Here is an 18,108-nt window from a genome sequence, read left to right on the forward strand (position 1 = left end):
TTCATATAAGGGTGGCGTAAGCCACAATTTGGGCTAGGCTTATAAATGCCTTAGGGCAGATAGCCTAGTATAAACCTATGAACCTATGAACCTATATATATACATATATATATATATATATATATACATATATATATATATATATATATATATATATATATATATATATATATATATATATATATATATATACATATATATATATATTTATTTATTTATTGCAAGGTATATTATATAATCAGGACAGAGGATGAGAACAAGGAATGTGGAAATAGTATAACTTAATTATAGCAGACTGTAATCAGTTCAGCTGTGTTAAGTATAGATGATATGTGTGAATGAATGAAATGCAAAGGTTATTCAAGATACATCACATCATCTTTCAGCAATAACGGAAAAATATATAGATAAACATTTATGATCCATCCTCAATTCATCTTCCAATCTACATATATATATAAATTATGAGCACTTACTAGAAGAAAGTGAAGGTGCACAAGAAGAGAAGTAAAGACAATGATAGGGAAGTAAAACCATCAGTATTAAGGAACACCACATCTTCAAGTACAGTTCAGACTCAAGTATTTTTTCCACATCCATGTTGAATTTGCTTGTCATGTATATATACTGGAGGTTATCAAGAGATGATTCCTGAGTTTGCCAATGAAGGCTTTATAGAAGGATTTATACATAAATTTGTTATTGCTGAAGGTATAGTGGCATTTTATCCAATAGGTGTTTTAAGTTTTCTAAGAGTGGTTCATCAGTTAGGAATTTTGGCTTGGGGAATGCAGTTTGAAGAACAAATCATTTTATTGCTAAATTAACTGGAGTCAGAAAGGTGGGGAGAAGAAAGGATTTCCTTTGTGTAACTGACAAAAGTTTTTGATTTGTTTTAAAGATAATATTTGCCCGGTTTATCAAATTATAGTTAACTGATAATAGTACAACCTAAACACTTTTGTTCTTGACCCTAAACCTTGGGAATCATTGACTTCCTCAATTTCAAAGATGATTAGTAGATGTAATTTTAAATTGTGATGCTTACCAGTTGTAAGATGAGTGGGTAAAGGATCTGAAAAGGGTCTATATTATATGTTCGAAGAGACTTTTCTTTGAACATATAATCATTGACCCCTAAAGAGCAAATGCTCTAAAGAGCGAATGGCCACATCCAGAAATTTTTTCCTTGAGGAAAAAATTCAGTCGGCCGTTATCGGGACTTGCCCTTTTCCCCAGTGTAGAGCAATCTCAGAGTTGGTATAATTAGTTAGGGGGGCGTGGGGGCACATCCCCCCCACATTATTAGGGTTTTGAAGTTTGTGTTTTTTGTGAACAGCCCCATGAATTTTCTCCCGAGGACACACCTTGTGTAAGGTATTACCTGGACCTCCTTTCAAATAGTATATAGACCCTCTGAGGAGTAAGATTCCATTACTTGGCTGTTTATACTTGGTAGAAAATTGCAGATATATATTTTTTATTGGTAATGAGGTGAACAGCCATAATGCTAAGTCACAGCTGTAAAAAATATAACCTGATTAAAAGTTTTAAATCTGCAGCAGAGAGTGTAGAGTCAGCCAAGGGGGTGGGGGAGTAACCTACAAATTGGATGAGCAATGAATCTTCACAGTGGTTGATCATGTTAGTAACAAAGACAAATAAGACTGGACCCTGAACAGAATCCTGAGGAACTTCAAGGTCACTGGAAAGAAACTGAGAAATGCTTTTGTTACCGTTGACTGCTACTTCTTGTAAACAAGGTAGCTAGTAAGCCATTAACCACCACTGAAAGTAACACCACAAGCTGTTAGGATACTAAGGAGCTTGTAAAAGCAGCTAATGACAAAGGGGTTCACATGTACTCCAAGATAGATCTTAAACAGTGTCCTTGGTGGAGTCTGCTGAATATATAGTAAGTTATGTATAAAAAGACATTATTATTTTCATGTTTTGGTTTAAAGCCATACTGAGAGATGGATATTAAATCTGAATTAATAAGATGTTAAAGTAATTGTTTGTGAGAATCAGTGACTGGACCACAATGGGGTAGTAGTTACTAAAGACAGCAGAGGACACACCTTTGTGTAAGGTATTACCTGGACCTCCTGTCAAATAGTAGGTACATTCATTTCTTTGAATGAATGAATGAATTGATTAGGATGAATTTAGGAATGATTTCTTCATTTTTTCTGGAACACTGGAGAAGGAGTGTCTAAGACTACAGAGCCAGGGTTAAGTTTTTGTTAGTGTTCATGTACCATGTGTGTACTGTGACTGTATATATGATAAACAACTGTCACTGAAAGTGGTCTACTCTTTGTTTGTTTAGGGGGAGGCTCACATACTGTGCACTGCCTCATGAAAATTGATTGGCTATGTCATTATCTATGAATTGGGACAGGGTAAATGGGTATTGCTTATCCAGGATGGAGCTGATGGAAGCCAGTTTAACACAGCAGCTAAAGGGGTAAGAGACTTGTATTCTTTGTTGGTCAAGGTAATAAGCCATTCTGCATGATACAATGGCATTTTTAACTTTGTTGCTTACTTGCCCAAATTTGACAACGTGACTGTCAAGTTTAGTCCTGTGCCAGTCTGTCCAATGCTTGGAACTCAGTGGAAATCCGAGGAAGATAAATCATACTGGGATGCCTTTTATATAATGGAGTCTTTCTATCTGAGATGGACGATCAAATGACACACTACATTCTCCAGTGAGAGTCTGTAAAAATCAGATAAACAACAGATTTCATGATTTGGTAGAAGATAGTGCAATCAACAATTTCTCTTTCAGATAGAAAAATAATTTATGCAGCTTACTGATTACTATACAGTTCAAAACAGCATATATTGAAAGGCTATTACTAGTTGTGTCAAAATAACACCAGATATAGCTTACCCTGAAAAGCATTTGTAAGGAGGTATTTATATTTTATGACTGGGATTCAATGTCTTTGAGAAGCTGAAGTGCCACTGTTATTGCAGGCAATTTGACCACATGGGCTCTGCCTTCTTAATTATGAAATATTTCATAATATATATATATATATATATATATATATATATATATATATATATATATATATATATATATATATATATATATCCAAAATGCAGGAAATACAAAGTGACATATTATAAGTACTGAAAACATAGTGATAATGGCTTGTCATAGAAGGAAGATGAGGGAAGAAACCAGATAAGTATAAACAAGGTTAAAAAAAGATGAAGGATATAGTGCTGGGTTGTAAGTCTACTAAAGAATGATTGCATTTTGGATTGGATGGAATATACAGTAATAGGAGGATGCATTGCAAGGGAACATGACTTATGGGGGGGGGGGGCATGGACATACTGTGAGGTGCTACTTCATCTAGTCTCCCCAGGTAGTGACACCTTTTGTGAGGATGCCTCCAAAAATGTTATTAAATATCCAGTAGAATGTACCTACCGAGACATATCCAGAAATTGGAATGTCCACAGAGGTTCCTCAATAAAAGAATACAGGGCTTAAGTAAAATGTCCTATGCAGGCTGCCTCAAGGCTCTATCTCTGTATTTTGTCTCCTACAGGCTTTTGAAGGGAGATCTATGCCTGACATACAGGGCATTGTCAGAGCCCACTCAGATGGACCTCCTGCATATCTACAAAACAAAGACCACCAGAATTACTCATTTTAAAGACTTAAACCTTGCTATGATATAAATAGGACCTGATGGAATAACAGGTATGTATCCTAGAGATTACCCAGTCTCTGGAACAGGCTCCCCAGCAATGTGAAACAGAGTTCCTCCCTAACCCAATTCAAGTGCAACCTGGACAATTGGATGGGGAACAGGAAATTCATCCCTGGTTTGGCACCTATGTCTCTAATGGACACAGACAACCTGTAAGTGGTTCATCACCCAGGCTGTAACTTGTAAATGTTTCATCTCCCAAACCCCTGCTTACACTTATCAAGGGTATTGATACTTGCCAGATATTTTGTATGCATTGCTAGGCTTAAAAAGGCCCTTGTGGTCAATAGCTTAGTAAACACCTGTGAGCCTCTGAACCTAAGAAAACAAATATTTTGTTGAAAGAGGACTAGTCAGTGGAATCAGTTTGTAACTGGAGCTGTCTATAGGAGAATGAGATAGGAAGAGATGACAGTGACTTACTATATAATATGGTAGTGAATATCCCGGGTCTATATTAGAACATCGAAGTTTGAAAACATTGAATGTTCTAATATCAAACTCAAAACAGTGAATGCTGAAAATAGTGAAGCTGCAGAAAACCAATTTTTTTCTTAGGGAAAGAATTCAGTTGGCCGTTTCTGTGGCTTTCCTATTTTCAGCACTGTGGTGGAAAGTTACATATTGGGTTAAGGTAAGTGTGCGATTATGCGGACGTTAGGACGTGGGTTAGGTGAGTTAGGGTTAGGGTGCAGGTGAGGTGAGTGTGCGATAGTGACAGACTTTAGGGTTAGGGTTTGGGTTAAGGTAAGTGGATAGATAGTAGTGTATGTACAGTTTAGTGTAGGGTTAGATGTAGGATTTTAAGTGTATGTGCATGGATTGCTGTTTTTTTGGTGTGCTTGTGTTGTGTGTGTGTTTTTCGGAACAGCAAATTTTTTTCCCGGGGAAAAAATTCTCTGTTCTGAGCTTTCAATGATATCATATTTCAAGATTCCAAGTTTGAGCTTATGGTGTTTGATGTTTTGGAATTTCGATAATATGATATAGACCCAATATCCCCACTTGTTATTCAGGAGACCTAGGTTTAATTCCATGATGGAGAGCTGTAACTTTCTATCTTCTGTCACCCCATTTCTATGTACACTTCCAGTCTTAAAATTACTCTAGACTAACTTCTCCTGGCACATTCCAGAAGTTAGAAAAAAAAATAGTTCCATGGGTCCTGACAACATCAATGGATATCTGCTGAGAAGCACTATATTCCTCCTGGCAAGATCCATCCATAAATTCTGCAACTGAGTCTCTCCACTGGTTAAATAACCAAGGTGTACAGAACAATTGTTGAGGTACATTTGCTTAAAGGCCTAGTGAACTAAAGGCCTATTAGTTTCACTGGGATTGTTTTCAAGGATATGGAATGTATTACATCCCAACTGAAAAACAATGATATAGGTGATCTTATATATCTGCTTACACACCAGATTGACTTTTTAATAGACAGATAATTTCTGTTTAACCTGGACAAAATCTTTGAAAGTGGCTCTGGTTAACTGCTATACAGTCTATGCTACCTACTTGGACCTTGTCAAACCTTTCAACATTATCCTTCACACTATGATTATTGCCAGTCTCAGGGACAAAGTACAGATCACCATGGATCATTTTCCAGCTCACCTTGGGAACATTGTCTGGTTAAGTGACTTTCACAATGTCATACAATTAGGTAAATGGGGGCTGAGGGAATCAAACTCTTGACTGCACAGGAAGTAGCTTGCTAAAAGCTCAGAATCATAGTTACCTGTGCCAACTGAAAAACAATACACTGGCTAAATAATTGACTATCTGAACAGAGCCTATATTGTTAAGGTCAGTAGGTATTTATTCTAGAAATAAAAGCCATTAGTAGTGTCCCATAGGACTCTGTCCAGGGAACTGTCCTTTTTGGTATACTTCTCTGACATAAAAGCTAATATCAAGGAACTATCACCTGACCATTTTGTCACTATGGTGGTTACAAAATCTTTCTACCTTGAATATGTTATCATTTGTGTTATCTCCTCTAGATACAAAAACATTATATTCTCAATTAATTCCTCCATTAATAGGCCCAACATTGAGCATAGATGGACCTCGTGCATATCTACAAAACAAAGACCACCAGAATTACTCATTTTAAAGACTTAAACCTTGCTATGATATAAATAGGACCTGCTGGAATAACAGGTATGTATCCCAGAGATTACCTAGTCTCTGGAACAGGCTCCCCATCAATGTGAAACAGAGTTCCTCCCTAACCCAATTCAAGTGCAATCTGGACAATTGGATGGGGAACAGGAAATTCATACCTGGTTTGGCACCTATGTCTCTAATGGACACAGGCAACCTGTAAGTGGTTCATCACCCAGGCTGTAACTTGTAAATGTTTCATCTCCCAAACCCCTGCTTACACTTATCAAGGGTATTGATACTTGTCAGATATTTCGTATGCATTGCTAGGCTTAAAAAGGCCCTTGTGGTCAATAGCTTAGTAAACACCTGTGAGCCTCTGAACCTAAGAAAACAAATATTTTGTTGAAAAAGGACTGGTCAGTGGAATCAGTTTGTAACTGGAGCTGTCTATAGGAGAATGAGACAGGAAGAGATGACAGTGACTTACTATATAATATGGTAGTGAATATCCCGGGTCTATATTAGAACATCGAAGTTTGAAAACATTGAATGTTCTAATATCAATCTCAAAACAGTGAATGCTGAAAATAGTGAAGCTGCAGAAAACCAATTTTTTTCTTAGGGAAAGAATTCAGTTGGCCGTTTCTGTGGCTTTGCTATTTTCAGCACTGTGGTGGAAAGTTACAGATTGGGTTAAGGTAAGTGTGCGATTATGCGGACGTTAGGACGTGGGTTAGGTGAGTTAGGGTTAGGGTGCAGGTGAGGTGAGTGTGCGATAGTGACAGACTTTAGGGTTAGGGCGCGAGATAGTTGAGTTAGGGTTAGGGCACGGGTGAGGTGATTGCGTGATAGTAACGGACCTTAGGGTTAGGGTTTGGGTTAAGGTAAGTGGATAGATAGTAGTGTATGTACAGTTTAGTGTAGAGTTAGATGTAGGATTTTAAGTGTATGTGCATGGATTGCTGTTTTTTTGGTGTGCTTGTGTTGTGTGTGTGTTTTTCAGAACAGCAATTTTTTTTCCCAGGGGAAAAATTCTCTGTTCTGAGCTTTCAATTATATCATATTTCGAGATTCCAAGTTCGAGCTTATGGTGTTCGATGTTTTGGAATTTCGATAATATGATATAGACCCAATATCCCCACTTGTTATTCAGGAGACCTAGGTTTAATTCCATGATGGAGAGCTGTAACTTTCTATCTTCTGTCACCCCATTTCTATGTACACTTCCAGTCTTAAAATTACTCTAGACTAACTTCTCCTGGCACATTCCAGAAGTTAGAAAAAAAAATAGTTCCATGGGTCCTGACAACATCAATGGATATCTGCTGAGAAGCACTATATTCCTCCTGGCAAGATCCATCCATAAATTCTGCAACTGAGTCTCTCCACTGGTTAAATAACCAAGGTGTACAGAACAATTGTTGAGGTGCATTTGCTTAAAGGCCTAGTGAACTAAAGGCCTATTAGTTTCACTGGGATTGTTTTCAAGGATATGGAATGTATTATAGCCCAACTGAAAAACAATGATATAGGTGACCTTATATATCTGCTTACACACCAGCTTGACTTTTTAATAGACAGATAATTTCTGTTTAACCTGGACAAAATCTTTGAAAGTGGCTCTGGTTAACTGCTATACAGTCTATGCTACCTACTTGGACCTTGACAAACCTTTCAACATTATCCTTCACACTATGATTATTGCCAATCTCAGGGACAAAGTACAGATCACCATGGATCATTTTCCGGCTCACCTTGGGAACATTGTCTTGTTAAGTGACTTGCACAATGTCATACAATTAGGTAAATGGGGGCTGAGGGAATCAAACTCTTGACTGCACAGGAAGTAGCTTGCTAAAAGCTCAGAATCATAGTTACCTGTGCCAACTGAAAAACAATACACTGGCTAAATAACTGACTATCTGAACAGAGCCTATATTGTTAAGGTCAGTAGGTATTTATTCTAGAAATAAAAGCCATTAGTAGTGTCCCATAGGACTCTGTCCAGGGAACTGTCCTTTTTGGTATACTTCTCTGACATAAAAGCTAATATCAAGGAACTATCACCTGACCATTTTGTCATTATGGTGGTTACAAAATCCTTCTACCTTGAATATATTATCATTTGTGTTATCTCCTCTAGATACAAAAACATTATATTCTCAATTAATTCCTCCATTAATAGGCCCAACATTGAGCATAAAGCCACATTTTGGCATGTACCTCATTACTTGAGATATCTCAACATTTCCTTAGCAAAACCATCTTAGATCTCAGTGAACTTAACTTCTCTTATAGACTCAGACCACTATCCTTCTACCTAGTATCCTACAAGCTCCTGATTGGTGATAACTGCTGAAACTTACATGCTGATATCTGGTTAAACTTCCAGTCTATGAATGACTGACCACTCTTTGAACTCCTTCATCTAAATAAAACCAGTGGTAAAACATGCACCCACTATAGAGGCCTAAGCCTGTACTGCAACACTGAGAACACCAGATAGTGCCAGAGGTACCTAACCCAAGTTTTATCTTATCATTTCTGGAATAGGTTGTTCTTGCATATCAAGCAGAGTACTTCTCTTGTAAACTTTGAAACTGGTATGGGTGACTGGTTGATGTTTTCATATTTCACCTGAGATAAGTGTAGAATTTCTGCCTAGTGGGGTAAATTGTTACTCTCACGCCTGTATTTGAAGAATTTTACCGAGCTTCGCAATGGTCTCCTTCTCAGTTAGCGTAGGAAGAAAATGCAAGCATATGAACCTCTATCCTCTGTTTAAAGGGATATCAGGAGTAAAATGAGAAACAAAATGTTATACAGACAAAGAATGCTGCAGACCAGTAAGCCGTCTTATAGAAAAGTATCTGCTGTAGGGTTAGACTTGCTGCTGTTAATGAGTGTAGACAAATTTATTTATTTATCCTTTATTGCTTGTGTTAATCCTGCTAGGTCTGGGGCCTCCTTTACTATGCAAATGTCAATTTCTTCCTATATTTTGTGACTAAGAGTCACTTTTTGGTACACTTTTTGGAAATTTGATCAGGACATTGGTGAACATTCCCTACTGTTTTTGATAGGTGATGGACAGCAAACTTCCAGAGAGTGGGCTGGAGGATGTCGATAATCAAACTAAATTAAGGCTTCTACAAAGCAATGTTAAGATATGTAGTACTAAAACTGACATATGGAAATGGTGTGAGGAAGGATGCATGTATAATGAAAATGCAGCTTCCCACTTCATTATGCTTTAATAGTCACTCATTGCCAAATAGAACAAAAATATATATATTTCCACCCTCAGTTGTAGAGACATTTTTTATTTATCCAGTAGTAATACAGTACAAAATATCCCCAGTACTATGTACAGTTGTTGGTAGCTACTAGCTAGTTATGTAATAGATTGCACAATACTTAGCATAATTCGACAAGATTCTGGTTTCACTAAGGTGGGATTTGCTAAAACTGAGACAAAAAGAGGAGCACTTCTACATTTCAAGTACAAACTGCAAATGTGACTTGGTAGAAATGACACAGCACACAAAGCTGTAAATGTTAAGCAAGTATTAATTAACAGGTGACAATTTAAGCAGTGATCAGTTAACAGAGTAAATACATTACACTGCACAGAGCTTACAGCTGCAATTGCAATCACTCACTGAAAGAATGGCTCACAGTTGTCCTGTAGTTGCAGGGGTGGGGGTTACAATGCTGTCTTATACCTCAGTGGGAATTAAGCATCAGTGGGAATTAAGCAACCAGACGCAAAACCAGATGGCAAACAGTACACCCCAGGCAAAGAAGGCAAATGTGACAGGGCAGGAATGACCCTTCACAGAAAGGCTCATCCAGACTCTGCTACACTTTGCTGTGAAGGAAAGGTTAGTTTGCTGTTATTTTTTGTATTTCTGTATTGCCTTTCTATATTTTGAAAACTGTAGTTTGTTTTCTTTACCTTGTGTTTTGCTTGCATTCTGTTTAACAGCATATTAAAACTTCAAAAGAGACCACAGCTCTCTCTGTTCTGAGTCAGGCAGAAATAAGAACTGATTAATTAAGGACTCATTCATAAGACAGAAAAGGTCATTTAAGGTTAATCACTTGTTAACAGAGGGGGTGGAGCTAGGAACTAAAATTTCTATTTAAGGAGTAAACTAAAACATTTCAGAGCTTTACCAGAAAGGCTCATCCAGACTCTGCTACACTTTGCTGTGAAGGAAAGGTTAGTTTGCTGTTATTTTTTGTATTTCTGTATTGCCTTTCTATATTTTGAAAACTGTAGTTTGTTTTCTTTACCTTGTGTTTTGCTTGCATTCTGTTTAACAGCATATTAAAACTTCAAGAGAGACCACAGCTCTCTCTGTTCTGAGTCAGGCAGAAATAAGAACTGATTAATTAAGGACTCATTCATAAGACAGAAAAGGTCACTTAAGGCTAATCACTTGTTAACAGAGGGGGTGGAGCTAGGAACTAAAATTTCTATTTAAGGAGTAAACTAAAACATTTCAGAGCTTTACCAGAAAGGCTCATCCAGACTCTGCTACACTTTGCTGTGAAGGAAAGGTTAGTTTGCTGTTATTTTTTGTATTTCTGTATTGCCTTTCTATATTTTGAAAACTGTAGTTTGTTTTCTTTACCTTGTGTTTTGCTTGCATTCTGTTTAACAGCATATTAAAACTTCAAAAGAGACCACAGCTCTCTGTTCTGAGTCAGGCAGAAATAAGAACTGATTAATTAAGGACTCATTCATAAGACAGAAAAGGTCACTTAAGGTTAATCACTTGTTAACAGAGGGGTGGAGCTAGGAACTAAAATTTCTATTTAAGGAGTAAACTAAAACATTTCAGAGCTTTACCAGAAAGGCTCATCCAGACTCTGCTACACTTTGCTGTGAAGGAAAGGTTAGTTTGCTGTTATTTTTGTATTTGTGTATTGCGTTTCTATATTTTGAAAACTGTAGTTTGTTTTCTTTACCTTGTGTTTTGCTTGCATTCTGTTTAACAGCATATTAAAACTTCAAAAGAGACCACAGCTCTCTGTTCTGAGTCAGGCAGAAATAAGAACTGATTAATTAAGGACTCATTCATAAGACAGAAAAGGTCACTTAAGGTTAATCACTTGTTAACAGAGGGGTGGAGCTAGGAACTAAAATTTCTATTTAAGGAGTAAACTAAAACATTTCAGAGCTTTACCAGAAAGGCTCATCCAGACTCTGCTACACTTTGCTGTGAAGGAAAGGTTAGTTTGCTGTTATTATTTGTATTTCTGTATTGCCTTTCTATATTTTGAAAACTGTAGTTTGTTTTCTTTACCTTGTGTTTTGCTTGCATTCTGTTTAACAGCATATTAAAACTTCAAAAGAGACCACAGCTCTCTCTGTTCTGAATTTTCCTCCCTCCCTCCCACCCATTTAAGTTGTCTTGTTAAATACCACTGTCTTTCTAGTTGCCCGCCTCTTATGTTAATCTGACCATATATCTCATTTCTCTCTACTTTCACTGGCTTATGTGAGTAATCACAAAACCATCACTTTTGAAATCCCACCCTTTCAATTATTTAAATTTATTGGCCATCCTACAGTATTTCATATTACCAAAATACAAAAGTAACCACCCCTTTCAGTCCATCTTGCTGTTTTAAAAATAGTAACTCTCCACTAAACCTTAACTTTTAAACAGGTAAAACTCAAGATACCTACTTTCATATCTAACTTCTCTAGTGCACACTGCAGAGTGCATTCTTTTCAATCTTACCTTTAAGCATCCCTGTTACTAGCACTTTCTCTAATACCTAAAAGATCATCTCTACTTGACTCCAAGTAGACTTTTCTCTATCTGTTAAACCTAGCACTTGCTCCTACAGTACTTATTACCTTGATACGGCACTCTTATAGATAGCACCCCAAAAGGCAAACCCCATTTCTCGGTCACCACGCCCCCGGAATCTCTTTTAAAGTTTTTGTCTAGTCCTTCTAGCATGTCGAGGGATCAGTTGCTAGTGTCCTCTCCTGCTCAGCTGGTGAACCTGGGAATATTGAGGCAATGTTACAATTGCCTCATGTACACAGCAACCCTCTCCTCCTCCCACAAAACACAAATACATGCGAGAGATGCAACTATACGGCCAAACTGGAGGCTGAGCTCTTCAACATAGGACTGGCAAGACCAGTCAGGAGGAGAAGGTTACCACACACACTATAGACCCAGTCTCACATAGTACCATCACAACCTCAAATCATACACATAAACACACAAAGACATACTCGGCTCTGATCAAAAATCTACCAAAACAGCAGAGGCCAGCAAAGCAGACACCCAAACAACCACCACCTCAGAACACAACACCTGCAACACATAGACCTCACAGTCAGAGTGTCAAACAGTCACAGCCCTTAAGGCCAAACACAATGCCAGACACACTAGTCATTGGTGACTCCATAGTCAGACACACTGACGTCCCGCTCACCAGACTGAATAAGAAGAAGGTCACAGTAAGCTGCCTGTCGGGCGCTAGAATCCGCCACATAACGCAAGCACTCAGGTCTCTCAACAGCAGGTACAAATATGACTCGGTCATTGTCCACGCTGGTGTAAACGACCTGAGACGTACCTCCTTGGACTACATGAAAAGAGACATTGAGGAGCTCTCTGATTATGTAGCCCAGGCAGGCATGACCCTGACCTTGAGCAGTATCCTACCTTCACCAAGAATGATGCCACAATACAGAGATAAGATGATCAGCTTTAACAATTGGCTTAAACTCTGGTGTCATTCAAAGGGGATCCAATGTCTGTCTGCCTGGGATGACATGCTGGACAAGCCATGCTGCTTCAAGGGACGGCTTGCACCTGTCACCCTGGGATTCCGGATATTGGCAAAGGCTCTGCCACCCCATAGTGCCTTTTTAGGCAAGGCTCAAATTCTAAACCTACCACCCTAGAACACAAAAAGGAAAAAACTAAGGGTAATGCTGCTCAATGCCAGAAGTCTAAATCTCAAAATGCACGCACTCGAGGCCCTTCTCAGTATGGAGAACATCGATGTCTGTGCAGTGACAGAAACCTGGTTCAAGGCTCCTGAGAGCACCCCAGCACTATCAGGTTTTACCTCTTATCATGCGTTCCGCCCCAAAATCCGGACAATACCAAGAAAGGAGGGGTATCCATATTCATCAAAGACACCCACACCTCAAGACTGGTGGCAATGCACGATGCATCGGAGACCATCCAGGTGCAATTAACCATAGGCAAGACTGCTCTGCAAATTGTAGCATGTTACAGGCCACCCTCACAAACTCAGGAACCTCACATGGCCTTCCTGAAAACACTAGAGGGATAAATGTATCACCAAACACCATCATACTAGGTGACTTCAATTACCCTAATATAGACTGGGAACACTACTCAAGCCCAAACACCCTAGCCCAAAAGTTCCTGGAATTCATAAACTCAAATGCCATGGAACAACTAGTCACCATCCCCACAAGAGGAGAAAACATACTTGATCTCATCATCACGAACATGGGAGCACAATGTTCAACACCGAAGTATACCCCTCACTGGTGAGATCAGATCACAAACTAATCTCGCTGGAGGTCCTCATCCCACCCCACCTGAAATAAAAAGACCACAGTAAAGAACTTCTCAAAGCCGACTTCACACTTCTAAAGACTAGTGTGGTCTCCTTTAAGGCCCCGAGCCGACGGAAAACAGTACTCAAGCCGCTGAATCACTTACAAATGCCTTCTACCAGCACCTGCAGGACTGCATGGATAAGGCAATCCCAAGCAAAACAAAGACTCTTTGTACCAAAGGCAAGCGCCCACTCTGGTGGACCCCAGCCATAAACAAACTCTACAACAAAAGGAGGAAGCTACTACAAGATAGAGCAAAATCCTTAAAAGGTAAGACACCCTTGATCACTATAAGTAAAAACTAAGAGCTCTCATAAAATCATCCAAAGCAAATTTTGAGAGAAAAATAGCTAAAGACTCAAAAGACAATCATAAGGCCTTCTTTAGCTATGTTAGAAACCTGGGAGGAAACTCCCAGATATGCTCAGAACTAGTTCAAAATGATATGAAGATTACTGATCCTACAGACATTGCCAACATACTGGCTGACAGGTTCAGTGCAAACTTCTCCCCCCCCCAAAACCAGAGATATCTATACCAAGGGCTTGCGGACCCCCAAACATCCCCAACACCCAAGTGAGAACTGCTCTCTCCAAAGCAAAAACACAGCATCCATGGGACCTGATGGTGTCCCCGGCTGTGTGCTCCACGAACTCAACGAGGAATTAAACCCACAGCTAGGACAGCTGTTTAATCATAGTCTTACCTCTGGATACGTACCCAGGAGTGGCGCACTGCAACTGTGGTCCCACTTCACAAAGGCGGTGCCTCCACCGACCCTGGAAATTACCGCCCATTAGCTTGACAAGCCTTATCTGCAAAGCCATGGAGAGGATCATAATGGACCTCATAAATAAAGACATAGGGAATTTGCAGACTTTGGATCCATCCCAGTTTGGCTTTGTCAAAGGCAGATCATGCCTTTTAAACTTGGTTGACTTTTTCAAACAGTCACCAAAGCCATTGATGAGGGAAAGGCAGTCCATACAGCCTACCTCGATCTGGCGAAGGCCTTTGATACAATACCCCACTCGGGTATCATTGAAAAACTCATCAGCTTAAATGTTAACCCATACATCACAAGATGGGTTGCAAACTGGCTGAGTGACAGAACCCACAGGGTCAGAGTTGCTGGCGCCATGTCAGACTCAAAGCCTGTCACAAGTGGTGTACCACAGGGCTCAGTCCTGGGCCCACTCTTGTTTGGCATCTACTTTTCCAAGTACAAGCAAACACAGGAGGGTTATGGCTGACAAAGTTTGCAGATGACTGCAAACTGGGCCATAGTAGAAAACACATCTGACACAGATATCCTTCAGAAGGGTCTCACAGAAACGGATAAATGGTGCCAGAGCCATGGCCTAAAGTTAAATGCCAAAAAATGCATAGTCATACCCTTCGGGAAAAACAAGGTTACCCCTAGCTACCAAATAGGTGGCAATCCACTGAGTACAGAAGAAGTTATCAGGGACCTGGGGACCCAGGTTGATAGTAGTCTGTCATTTGACACCCATGTAGCTAAAGTAGTTAGGAAGACCTTCTACATTGCCCACCTTATCATGAAGGGATTCTCATCTAGATCAAGGAGGTCATAGTCTCCTATACTCATCACTCATCAGACCAATGATTGAGTACAATGCCCCATTCGGAATGTATCTGACCCGACACTTGCAGCAGCTGGAGAGGCCACAAAAGTTCCTCACCAAAAGGATAAAGGGTCTCAAACATCTGTCCTATGCTGCCCGACTGAAAGAACTCCAGCTCTATTCAGTCGCCACCGCTGCTCAGAGGTGACCTTTGCCTAACATACACGGCCATGTCAAACCCAGATTTGATGAATATGCTTCACCTCAAAAATCTAGATCCGTCCAGAGCCACAAGGGTGAGAGACTTAAACCTCGACACGGCTATTAATAGGACGTGCTGGAGGGATAGATTCATCACCCAAAGACTCCTATGCTGTGGAATAAAATCCCGGTATATGTGAGGCAGAGCACCTCGCTGGCCTTGTTCAAGAGAAATCTTGACCAATGGATGGGAGATCGCAGATATACCCCAGGGATTACCTCAGTGTCACTGCTCAACAGAGGCACAGCAAAATAATGGGTATAGTTCCCCATACTAAAGGGGTGGCGTAAGCCACAAAACTATGGGCTAGGCTTGTAAATGCCCTCGGGCAGATAGCCTAGTATGAACCTATGAACCTATGAACCTATGAATTAAATCTGCAAATGGCAGGCAGACTGTCATCACATAACAACTGTTTAAACAAGGACCAGTTTTCATAGTAAATATTTTAGAAATGTGATAGCTAGATTTTACAGCTGTATCTCAAATGTCACAGATTTTCAGGGCCAGCCCTGATTTTAGCTCAAAAATTTGTTCTGTCCCTCCTTATTTCTCTTAAAACTGATGATTGTGGGAGAAAATGTATTTATTTATTTTTATTTTATTTTACATTTGTTGACCGGGCTAGTCTAACTGGATACATGTCCATTTTCAGTAGAGGCCCGGGGAGAAAAGCTCCAAAGAAAAAATCAAAATAGCTGAAACACTAATAAAGGTTACAATAATATAGGCAAAGCACATATTTGTATACATTTTTACAGTTCATTTGACATGACAATACAATTTAGGAGATCACATAAGATAAATAATTCTGAAGAAGTAATCTTACAGATGGTTACTTAATTTACAGTTCCTGATTTCTCTGGTAATAAGGAAGACGAAATTAGTCAAAGAAAGGTAGTAGAAGTAAAAGTCTTAATAAAAATCAGTCAAAGTTTAGTCAGGGTTACAACAAGGGCATAGCCAGCGTGTTTTAAGGTGAATTTTAAGTTTTTGTTTGAAAAGTGTTAGGGAGGATAGTGATGTAAGTTCACAAGGTAGAAGGTTCCAGTTTTTCACAACTGTGTTTGAGAAGAGAGAGTCACCTGCCATGTTATTGGAATTACTTGTGCAAACTAGTAGTTTATTTGTAGAGCATAAGGTATTAAGATTTTTATAGGGGGTGATCAGGCTGGATAGTATTGGAGTATTATGAGGATGGTAAAGGGTCTTATGGGCAATTGTAAGTTGGTTAAAATTAAGCTGATTTTGAAGTTCCAGCCAACCTAGTTGTTTTAGATTCTGACAGTGGTGGGTTCTGAAGGGTTTTTCAGTGGCAAATCTGGCAACATTATTGTATGATTTAGCCAATTTTTTAAGAGTATTTTTAGACAGATTAGTATAAATAGAAGAGGCATAGAGGAGTGTTGAGATTAGATGGGAGTGGGAAATAGTAGATCTAGCTAATGGAGTAAGGAAGGGTTTGATCCTATAGAGGGAGCCAATTTTTTTGTTGACTGTTTTTACTGTGTTGTTAATATGAGTATCAAAGTTAAGGTTGTTGTCAGTTGTAACTCCTAGGAGTTTGGTTGTTAAATCAGGTGATATGAGTGTACCATTGTTAGATGTGACTGAGAAATCTATTGGGGTGGATTTACGGGTAGGAGTAAAGAGAAGGAGCTTTATTTTTTGGATTCAAGAGGAGGCAATGTTGAAGAAACCATGTTTCTACTACGTTAAACACTTTTTGAGTTATGGATTGCAGTTCAGATGAGGAGTTGGCTGAGCAAATAATTGTAGAGTTGTCTGCATATTGTATACAAGCAGCATGAGGAATTGTTAAGTGAAGATCATTGATGAAAATTGAGAATAGGAGAGGGCCTAAAATGGAGCCCTGAGGGACACCTAAGGTGACTGGTAAGTGTGAAGATAGGTTATCCTCCCATAGCACAGCTTGCTGCCTATTAATAAGGTAGGAACAGAACCATTTTACAGCTTGTGCATCAAGAGAAAGGGATGTGAGAATAAATTTAAGTAGTTGGTGGTTTACCATGTCAAAAGCTTTGGAAAGATCAATAAAGAGTGCTGAGGAGAGGATGTTGCTATTTCTGTTATTGTTAATAGAGTTAGAGAAGGATAGGAGGGCAGTAGATGTACTATGGAATGGCCTAAAGCCATGTTGGCACTCAGCTAGCATGTTGTTTTGAATTATATGGTTGAGAAGTTGTTTAAGAATGCATTTTTCCATTATTTTTGCTAAGGGGGATAGTAGTGCTATAGGACGATAATTAGAAAGTTCGTTAGAGTTCCCACCTTTGTGTAGGGGGATAATGTGAGAGATTTTCCAGATTGCTGGAATTGATCTCTCATTTATAGTTCTGTTTATGAGGATGGATATTGGATAGGCTATAGCTGTAGCTGCTTTCTGCAGGTATTCTGCAGGTAGTTGGTCAGCTGATGGGGTACAAAGTTTTAGTTTTAGGATGAGCTTGTAGATGAAGTGGGTTGGGATGGGTTGTAGTTGAAATGTAGGGAGAGAGCTAGTAATGGAGGTAGGTAGGCTTGAGCTGTCAGGTGATTTGTTAGAGATTGTACAGCTTCTGTGAAGAATGTATTGAAGGCATTAGCAGTTTGCTTAGGGTTTTCATGGTTACTACCTAGTAGGGTTGGTGTACTAGTTTGACCTGGGTGTAGGAGTCTATTAATGCTTGCCCAAAACTTTTGTGGATTATTATGGTGTGACTGCTGCATTTGACAATGAAAGTTTTTTTTTTTATCTGAGAGTATAGCTTT

The sequence above is a fragment of the Protopterus annectens genome, chromosome 2.part1 (genome assembly GCF_019279795.1).
Source record: "Protopterus annectens isolate FY-2018-M chromosome 2.part1, PAN1.0, whole genome shotgun sequence".
Lineage (NCBI taxonomy): Eukaryota > Metazoa > Chordata > Ceratodontiformes > Protopteridae > Protopterus > Protopterus annectens.